Source organism: Macrobrachium nipponense, chromosome 29 (genome assembly GCF_015104395.2).
Source record: "Macrobrachium nipponense isolate FS-2020 chromosome 29, ASM1510439v2, whole genome shotgun sequence".
NCBI classification, from domain to species: domain Eukaryota; kingdom Metazoa; phylum Arthropoda; class Malacostraca; order Decapoda; family Palaemonidae; genus Macrobrachium; species Macrobrachium nipponense.
This window is the reverse complement of record NC_061092.1, coordinates 7453456-7461580: the sequence shown is the minus strand read 5'-3', so window position 1 is coordinate 7461580 and position 8125 is coordinate 7453456. Positions and strand designations below refer to the sequence as shown.

At 49.9% G+C, this 8125-nt stretch overlaps 1 protein-coding gene across 1 annotated transcript in view; it reads left to right on the top strand.

Annotated features, from left to right (window-relative positions):
* LOC135206085 (protein transport protein Sec61 subunit alpha-like 1) overlaps window positions 1-8125 on the top strand; it is a 39121-nt gene that overhangs the window by 827 nt on the left and 30169 nt on the right. The window lies entirely within an intron of this gene.

Here is an 8125-nt window from a genome sequence, read left to right as displayed (position 1 = left end):
AGTGAGGGGTGACATGAGGAGGGACTATATGTAAAGGACCTCAGGTTTGTATAGTTAGGAAAAATGCAATTTTCGACAAATTGTCATTTGTTCCGATACGTAATACAAACCATCGGTCCTTTAACAATAGGAAGACTCACTTCTTGGTGGGAGGAATCTGAGTCTTTGAATGAACAGACTGGTGTTTGTCCATCCCTGGAGTGCCTCCCTGGTCGTAAGAGCGAGGGAGGGATCCAAGCCTCTGTCCGATTGATTGGGGTGTGCACCGCAGGATCAATGGTCAGACCTCTGGGCCGAGTACTAAGAGAGAGGCAAGCGTATCTCTTCGTACCAGCATTGTAAGAACTTGTTCCTGTACAGGAGCAAATATAAAGTCATGGGTTTGTCTCATGTAGGCATCCACTTCCTCCCCCCTTGTAGGAGAAAGTGGTGGATATACGCTCCTATCCCTAGTGAAAGGGATAGGATGGAGCTCGGTCGAGTAGCTTACCTGCATCGGACTCCTTTCCAGCATGGTGACGACCGTATCCCTCTGCCCACAGGTAGAGGTAGAGAAAGATGGTGAAGAGAAGCCAGTCACACTCTCATTCGCACATTCATTCTCCCAGTCATAACCAGGAATCGATGCTGTTCTGCCTGCTCGGGGTGGCTGGTAAGCTTACACAACGTGTTGAGCAGCCGACCACAGGTCCCAAGGAAAAAGTATCCAAGGACTTGTGGTCAATATCCCGAAGGTAGAAGGACGTGAAGGTGGTCTGGTTGGCCCAGACACCTGCCTTCAGGACCTGCGCCACGGAGAAGTTCTTACGGAACGCTAAAGAGGGTCCAATACCTCTGACTTCGTGGGCTCTCGGTCGGAGCGTACGGATGTCGTCGCTACCATCAGCCTTGTACGCTCTCCTGATCACCTCACGCAGCCAGAAAGAAAGCGTGTTCTTGGATACTTCTTTTTTGGTAACCCCAGTGCTAACGAAGAGGCGTTGACACTCAGGCCTGAGGCCTGAGGTGTCGAGTTCTCTTCAGATAGCGCCGTAGCGCCCTCACAGGACAAAGCAGCATCTCATCCGCATCATTGTCGGTGAAGTCCAGAAGGGAGGGGATCGTGAAAGACTCGAACCTGTCGTCAGGGATCGACGGATTCTGAGTCTTAGCTACGAAGTTCGGGACGAAATAGAGCGTCACAGATCCCCAGCCTCTGGTGTGTTTAACATCAAAAGACAGACCATGTAGTTCCCCTACTCTCTTCGCCGATGCCAGGGCCAGCAAGAAGAGGGTCTTGAGGGTCAGATCCCTGTCTGACGACTCTCGGAGAGGACTGTCGGACGTGTCCAGCCATCTCTGTTGCTGCGCTACGAGAAAAGCCTCTCGTTTGCAAGAGATGGTGGATAACAGCCAGCCGTGAAGTTGAAGGGACTGGACTGCTTGGTGGTACCGTTCTACTTGTGGCTGGGCTAGAAGGTTGTGCCAATGGGGTAGCTCTCTCGGTGCTTCCGCAAGAAGAGCCAGCAGGTCCGGATACCAAACGGCCTGAGGTCGTTTGGGAGCCACCAGGATCATCCTGAGATTCGGGGTGGGCAGCGCTCGGCTGATCACTTTCCGAATCAGACAGAAGGGAGGAAAGGCGTAGACGAAGAGGTTGTCCCAGGGGTGTTGGAGAGCGTTCCTCTTGCAGATGCCCATGGGTCCCGGCACGGCTGAAAAGAAAACCTGCAGTTTTCTGTTGTGCCGGGTAGCGAACAGGTCTACGACCGGTCGCCCCCACAGGTTGAAGAGCCTTTCCGCCACGTCTGGGTGTAGAGACCATTCGGTTCCTATCACCTGATCCCGACGGCTGAGCTTGTCTGCTACTACATTCCTCTTGCCTGGAATGTAGCGCGCTGACAGCTCTATCGAGTGAGCCGTGGCCCACTCGTGCACCTGCACCGTCAACTGGTGAAGCGGAAGAGACACTAGGCCCCCCTGCTTGTTGACATATGCCACTACTGTGGTGTTTGTTGCACACAACACCACTGAGTGTCCCACCAAGCGGTCCTGAAATTCTTGGAGAGCGTAGAACGCCGCCTTGAGTTCCAGGACATTGATGTGAAGGTGCTTGTCGTGATGGTCCCACACACCTGCAGTCAGCAACTCCTCCAGGTGTGCGCCCCATCCCTCGGTCGATGCGTCTGAGAACAGCAGCATCTCCGGGGGGGGAGTGCGGATGGGCACTCCTCTTAAGAGGTTCTTGTCGTCGAGCCACCAGGCTAGGTTCCGCCTCACCTTTTCTGGAGAGGACGGTGCTAGGAAATTCGGTCCCAGAAGATTCGGTCCCAGAAAATTCGGTCCTGAAATCTCATTCTCAGAAAATTCGGTCCCAGAAAATTTCTAAAATCTAACAACCAAGCCCAATATAACCTTTCTGAAAAAAGACATAAATATATGGAAAATATGATGTTAGAAGAAATGAAAATCTTTTATTTCTATCAATAACTTTAATGACTCGTTTGCTTTAGAGATCAATTTTACAAAGATGAACAAGAGCGTGAGAACTTTGTGAGCCTGGGATTTGTTTACAAACTGTAAGCAAAAGGGTACGTGGTGTTAAATGATGTTTTTGGGTAGTTTTGTCATATAGGACTTTAAGCACTTGTAATGGTATTTGAGAAAGATAATTTGTGTATTTTCATTAACATTCATTGACACCAGCCTATATAAGAAACGGTGACATTTGTAACTCAGTTTTTAGTCACTCTTCGTCCAGGATAAGCACAATTTTCCTGTTTGAAGAACCCATCATGGCTGCAAAATATTTTAAAAGTGAAAAAAACAAAGACAATTGATTGATGAAGTTACTATGTTTAAACTTTCATAAGTTTAGTTCCGACAAGACAGAAATTGTGGCGCTGTGAGAACTGTAACACATGTTGTGCTCTTGTTCATACAGAAAATAAACCAGGTGAGCCTATAATAAAATTTTAACAATCAACAGTCATGATCATGTCGTCTCGCCATTTCAACATTGAGGAAAAAGTTGCAGGAAGGAGTGAACAAGTACTCGGGTGCTCATTTCCGAAGCTACAAGTAATATTAGTGAGAATGCAAAATATGAATTACCACGGTTGCAAACGGTTTCTAGAAGCATTACAAACTGGCGTAATAAAGCTTTTGGCGCTCCTCCATTGCCTCTTCGGCGAACAGGATTTCAATTACCAGATACTTTTAAATATTTACAAGGCGGTCATTTGTTCCTGCAATGCGACACAGGCAGTGATGATGAAAAGCGGGTTTTAATCTTCGCTTCAGACGAAGGTCTTCAGCAACTGGAAAATGCATCAATTTTAGGAATGGATGGCACATTTAAATCATCACCAAGTATATGATATCAGCTGTTTCACCATTCCTGCCTTCATAAATGGGAGATGTTATCCAAGAGCTTTCATTTTATTGCCGGACAAAACTCAAGCAACATATGACAGGACTCTTCTTTAACTAAGTAAATTGCGACCAAATATTAACCTATTTCAGGGTATGATAAATTTGATAAAATGAAATATTATGTATGACTTAAATAATCGATTATGTATTTATTGATAAGAAGGAACTTGTTACTTTATATTTTTTTGCTTTTTAAACTTCTATGCATTTACAGTATTTTTTCTGATATGGGACCGAATTTTCCGGGACCGAATATTCTGGGACCCAATTTTCTTGATTTTGTGCACAATATGCTATTTTATATTATACTGATATGGTTTTTTTTTTTGTTGAAGAAACATACCTTTTTTTACACTTTTATTAATAAAATTCTAATTCTTTACTTTGTTTAATTTTTTCATCAGTTAGATTACGATTTCATTGTCAGTATATAAATAATTTCTGGGACCAAATTTTCTGAGACCGAACTTTCTGGGACCGAACTTTCTGGGACCGAAATTTCTGGTCACCGTGAGAGACACAGGAAAGTAAGGAGGATCCTTTGCCTGAGACCAACTCTCCCTTAGTCTCCACTGGAGAGACCGCAGGTAAGAGCGCCCGTGAGGGACTAACTTCTCGAGTGACGACAGATGGCCGATCACGACTTGCCATTGCTGTGCTGCCTGTTCCTGCCGAGACAGGAACCGGCCGGCTGCCTCCCTGAATTTGCTGATCCGCAAGTCTGCGGGAAAGACTTGCCCTGCTACCGTGTCTATCAGCATACCCAGGTACTTCATCTTCTGCTTGGGTTCGAGATCGGACTTCTCGTAGTTTATCACAATCCCCAGATCGTGACAAAACTTGAGGAGCCGATCCCTGTCCTGCAGCAACTGCGAGCGGGAGCTCGCCAGGACCAGCCAATCGTCGAGATACCTCAGAAGACGTATCCCGTGCGAATGGGCCCAAGCTGACACCAGAGTGAACACTCACCTGAACACCTGTGGGGCGGTGACAGAAACCTTAAACAAAGTGCCCTGAATTGGTACACCGTCCCGTCGAAGATGAAGCGGAGGTACTTTCTGGAGGACTGATGGATGGGTATTTGAAAATACGCGTCCTTCAAGTCCACTGAAAGCATGAAATCGTTCCCCCTGATCGAGTCGAGCACGGAGCGTGCCGACTCCATCATGAACCGAGTTGTGCAAACGAAGCGGTTCAGGGGAGAGAGGTCTATCACTGGACGCCAGCCCCCCGATGCCTTCTCCACTAGGAAGAGGTGGCTGTAAAAGCCCGGTGACTGATCCTCTACGATTTCTACAGCTCGTTTCGCCAGCATGGTCTTGATCTCCTGTCGAAGAGCGTTGTCCTTTGATGATCCCCGGACATAGGTTTGTAGATGGACCGGTTTGGAGATGAGGGGGGGCCGAGACTCGAAGGGTAGTAGATATCCCTGCCGAAGGACGTCTACTATCCAGTTCTCGGCGCCGTAGCGCTGCCAAGTTGCCCAATGGCTCGCTAGGCACCCCCCCACTTCCGGCAGCAGGTGAGGGGGAACGCCGTCCCTAGCGTTTCCCACCTCGTTTCGACTTCTTCCCACCACCTCCTCGGGGAAAGGAGGTCTGGGAGGAGGGCTGGTTACGGCCTCCTCTCGCAGAAGTCGAAACAACAGGAGTCTTCACACGGGGCTTAGGCGGAGCAACCGTCTTAGCCGCCGTGGAAGCGCCAGCTAAACTCTTAGGCTTAGCCGCAGTTACTCGAGATTGCCCAGAAACCTTCGAGACTGCCTGGTGAACCAAGCAGTCACTGTCATCAGTGCGCCGCCTTTCCACCGCAGCGTCCACCATCTCTCCGGGAAAGAGTGCCGCCTCACGCCCAGCCCCCTTGGTCACTCGGGTAAGGACTGCGTCCCTACGACGAAGAACCAAGTTGGCCCACAGGTTAGCAGTTTGATGGGCGAGGTAAGAGATAGCTCTTCCTCCAGACTGGCACAGTCTCCTGAAAGACGCGTCGTCTTCAAGAGCAGAGCTCCCAGAGCCGGCACCGCAAACTTTTGGATATTGTGAGGGACCACAAATCCAGCCAAGAGACTGCATGGAATGCTGCCATAGCGGTAGATTCCAGGGCGAGTGCCTCCTGCTGCGAGAACCAGAGGTTCTCCGACAGGAGCTGCTGCAGGGACACACCTGGAGTCAGCCTTGCTAACTCCGGGTTAACCTGTTTCGGCGGTATCGGGTCTTCCGATGGCACATAGAAACGCCTCTGATGCTGTAGGGGAGGAGGAAGCAGCTTGGAAGACCGACCAGACTTCAGCGAATCCTCTCGCCCTGAGACGAGATTCTCCACCTGGTCCAGGACCGAGTCTGCAAGCTCTGATCGCGGCAGTCCCACCATCATTTTGGGTTCCCTCTTCGGGCCCCAAAATGACTCGAGCCGGGACGTGGGCTCGGACGGTGGTAGCGGCGATCCTTCCGCAAGGCCATTATGCTGACGAATCAGCTTAATGACTTCTGCAAAGTTCCTCTGTATCTCGGGAGTAACTGCGTCTTGAGGAGTAGGACCGTCCAGTCCCTCCAGCAAGAACAGATCCCGAGATACTCCTCCTTCAGAAGGAGGAACAGCGACAGACCCCTCACGGTCGCCTCCAGCTACTTGCGCGTACGTCCTGGCCGGTCCTAGAACCGTGCCTGGTGCGTACGGCGTCGTAGCGGGATCGAGAGAGGCGCACCCCTCACGATCACTCCTAGGTACCTCGCTCCTCCCGGTGTAGCCCGAGGAGGTTGAAGGTACTGGAGAGGCAGACCTGACGCTCCCTCCTCGCTCGGACAGACGTCAGGTCTTCCATCCAGGAGGGAGCCGGGGCAGTTGCCAAAGCAACAGGGCCCGACTGCACCTGTCCGGAAAGACCTGAGCCTGGAGCAGCACCACCAACAACAGGAACGACAGGAACAGGTACAGGAACAGCAGCGTCTGGAACAGCGGGAGCGGCAGGCACAGCAACAGGTACGGCAGCAACAACAGGGGAGCCAAGCGTCTTGTCGGCAGCTACCTGCATTCTCGGTACTGGCGGCAAGTCTAAGGGAGAGCTTTTAGGGCAGTCCGGGGTCGGCAGCACAAAGAACCCAGGTGGCGGTGGCACGGTTCTCTTTGACACGGCAGCGAGAGGTCTCTGAATCGCAGCTGTCGGTGTCACCGTCGACACATGCGGCGTATAAACCAGATGCGGCGGCATGCCATAGGCCGGAGTCGTGATCGTAGTAGTGGTAGTGGTCACAACACCATGTGTGACCACTGCCGACCCCGCCAACCGCTGGATTAGCCCCTGGATGCTTGGCACTCCCTGCAACCCCAGGGACTCCCACACCTGTCCCAGGTCGTCCTTCACTGGCGGCACACCTGCGGAAGCAACAGTCGGGTTAGTTAGAGGGATCTCACGCCTGGGGGGAGACGAACCCCACCCAGAGCGGACGGAAGACCCCGAGTACAACTGTACGTCCGGGTAGCGAGCGCCCTCCTCCACACTCGACGGATCAAGTGAGGAGAAGGACTCCGCTACCACCCCCGCAGGGGAAGGCGCGAAACGTGGGGGCTGACCGGGGGGCAAGAAGGAAGACGAGGTATCAGTTACCAAAGGAGTCACTGGAGAGCTTTCCGACGACTCCTTTGTAGGCCTACGTCTCTTCCTGCCCTCGTACAGAACCCACTGCGCCTTGGACCAATTTACACATGTTACACAGGGCTCGTCTCGGGAGCATTCTCGCCCCCGACAACGAGTACACAGTTGTTTACCCGCCTCAGGCGCATATCAGTGACAGCAAGAAAATGACGACCTAGCAACGTGAACCATGCAATAATACATCAGTTTTCGCTGAAGAACATGTTTTCAGGTTTCAATGAACTGAAAAAGGCAATAGACGTCTACAAAAGAGTCAAACTTCCAGAAATTGTATATCCATAAGTCACGAATGATCGAATCGGCCCTGAAAAGAGCTCTGAAGAGGAGCTCCAGGTCTTCTTTGAATCTCCTCTTCGGAGCTCTTTTCAGGGCCGGTTTGATCGTTCATGACCTACGGATATACAAGTTCTGGAAGTTTGCCTCTTCGTAGATGTCTATTGCTTTTTTCAGCTCATTGAAACCTGAAAACATCTGTTTTTCGGCGAAAACTGATGTATTACACGGTTCAGAGGAGATTCAAAGAAGATATGAAGTACACAGATTAGTTTAGTTTTATTTTTCATGTATATAGTCAAAATCTAAGTATCTGTTTCAGTATTATTGTGATTTTTTATACTAGGTATTTTCATTTTACTGTCAAAATGTTTTGGTGCTTTGGTGATGAGAGTATGGCGCTTCACTTTGACATTTCGAATTGAACATGTTCAGCGAACCAATTCAATTTGACTAGGGTAGAACACCACGGCAGGCCAACCCTCATCACGGTGGACGGGTCTTATTCACTCGACATTTAATTGGTGAAACAAGAATATAATTGCAACTCTAAGCATACCATTTAAAAGATTGAAGTTTTGTCAACATAATGTGATATATGAAAGCCCCATACAAACTAAAATAAGCATGTGAGCTCTTCGTAAAATATGTTTTCAAGGCAGTTTTGAAATCCAATATGGCGGCTACGTTTTGCATGGAAGGTTCTCATCAGTGACGGCCACCATCTTTCCCCAGCCTTCCCAGCACTCATTTGAACAATGTTAGCGTATATGTAACGTTTATTGA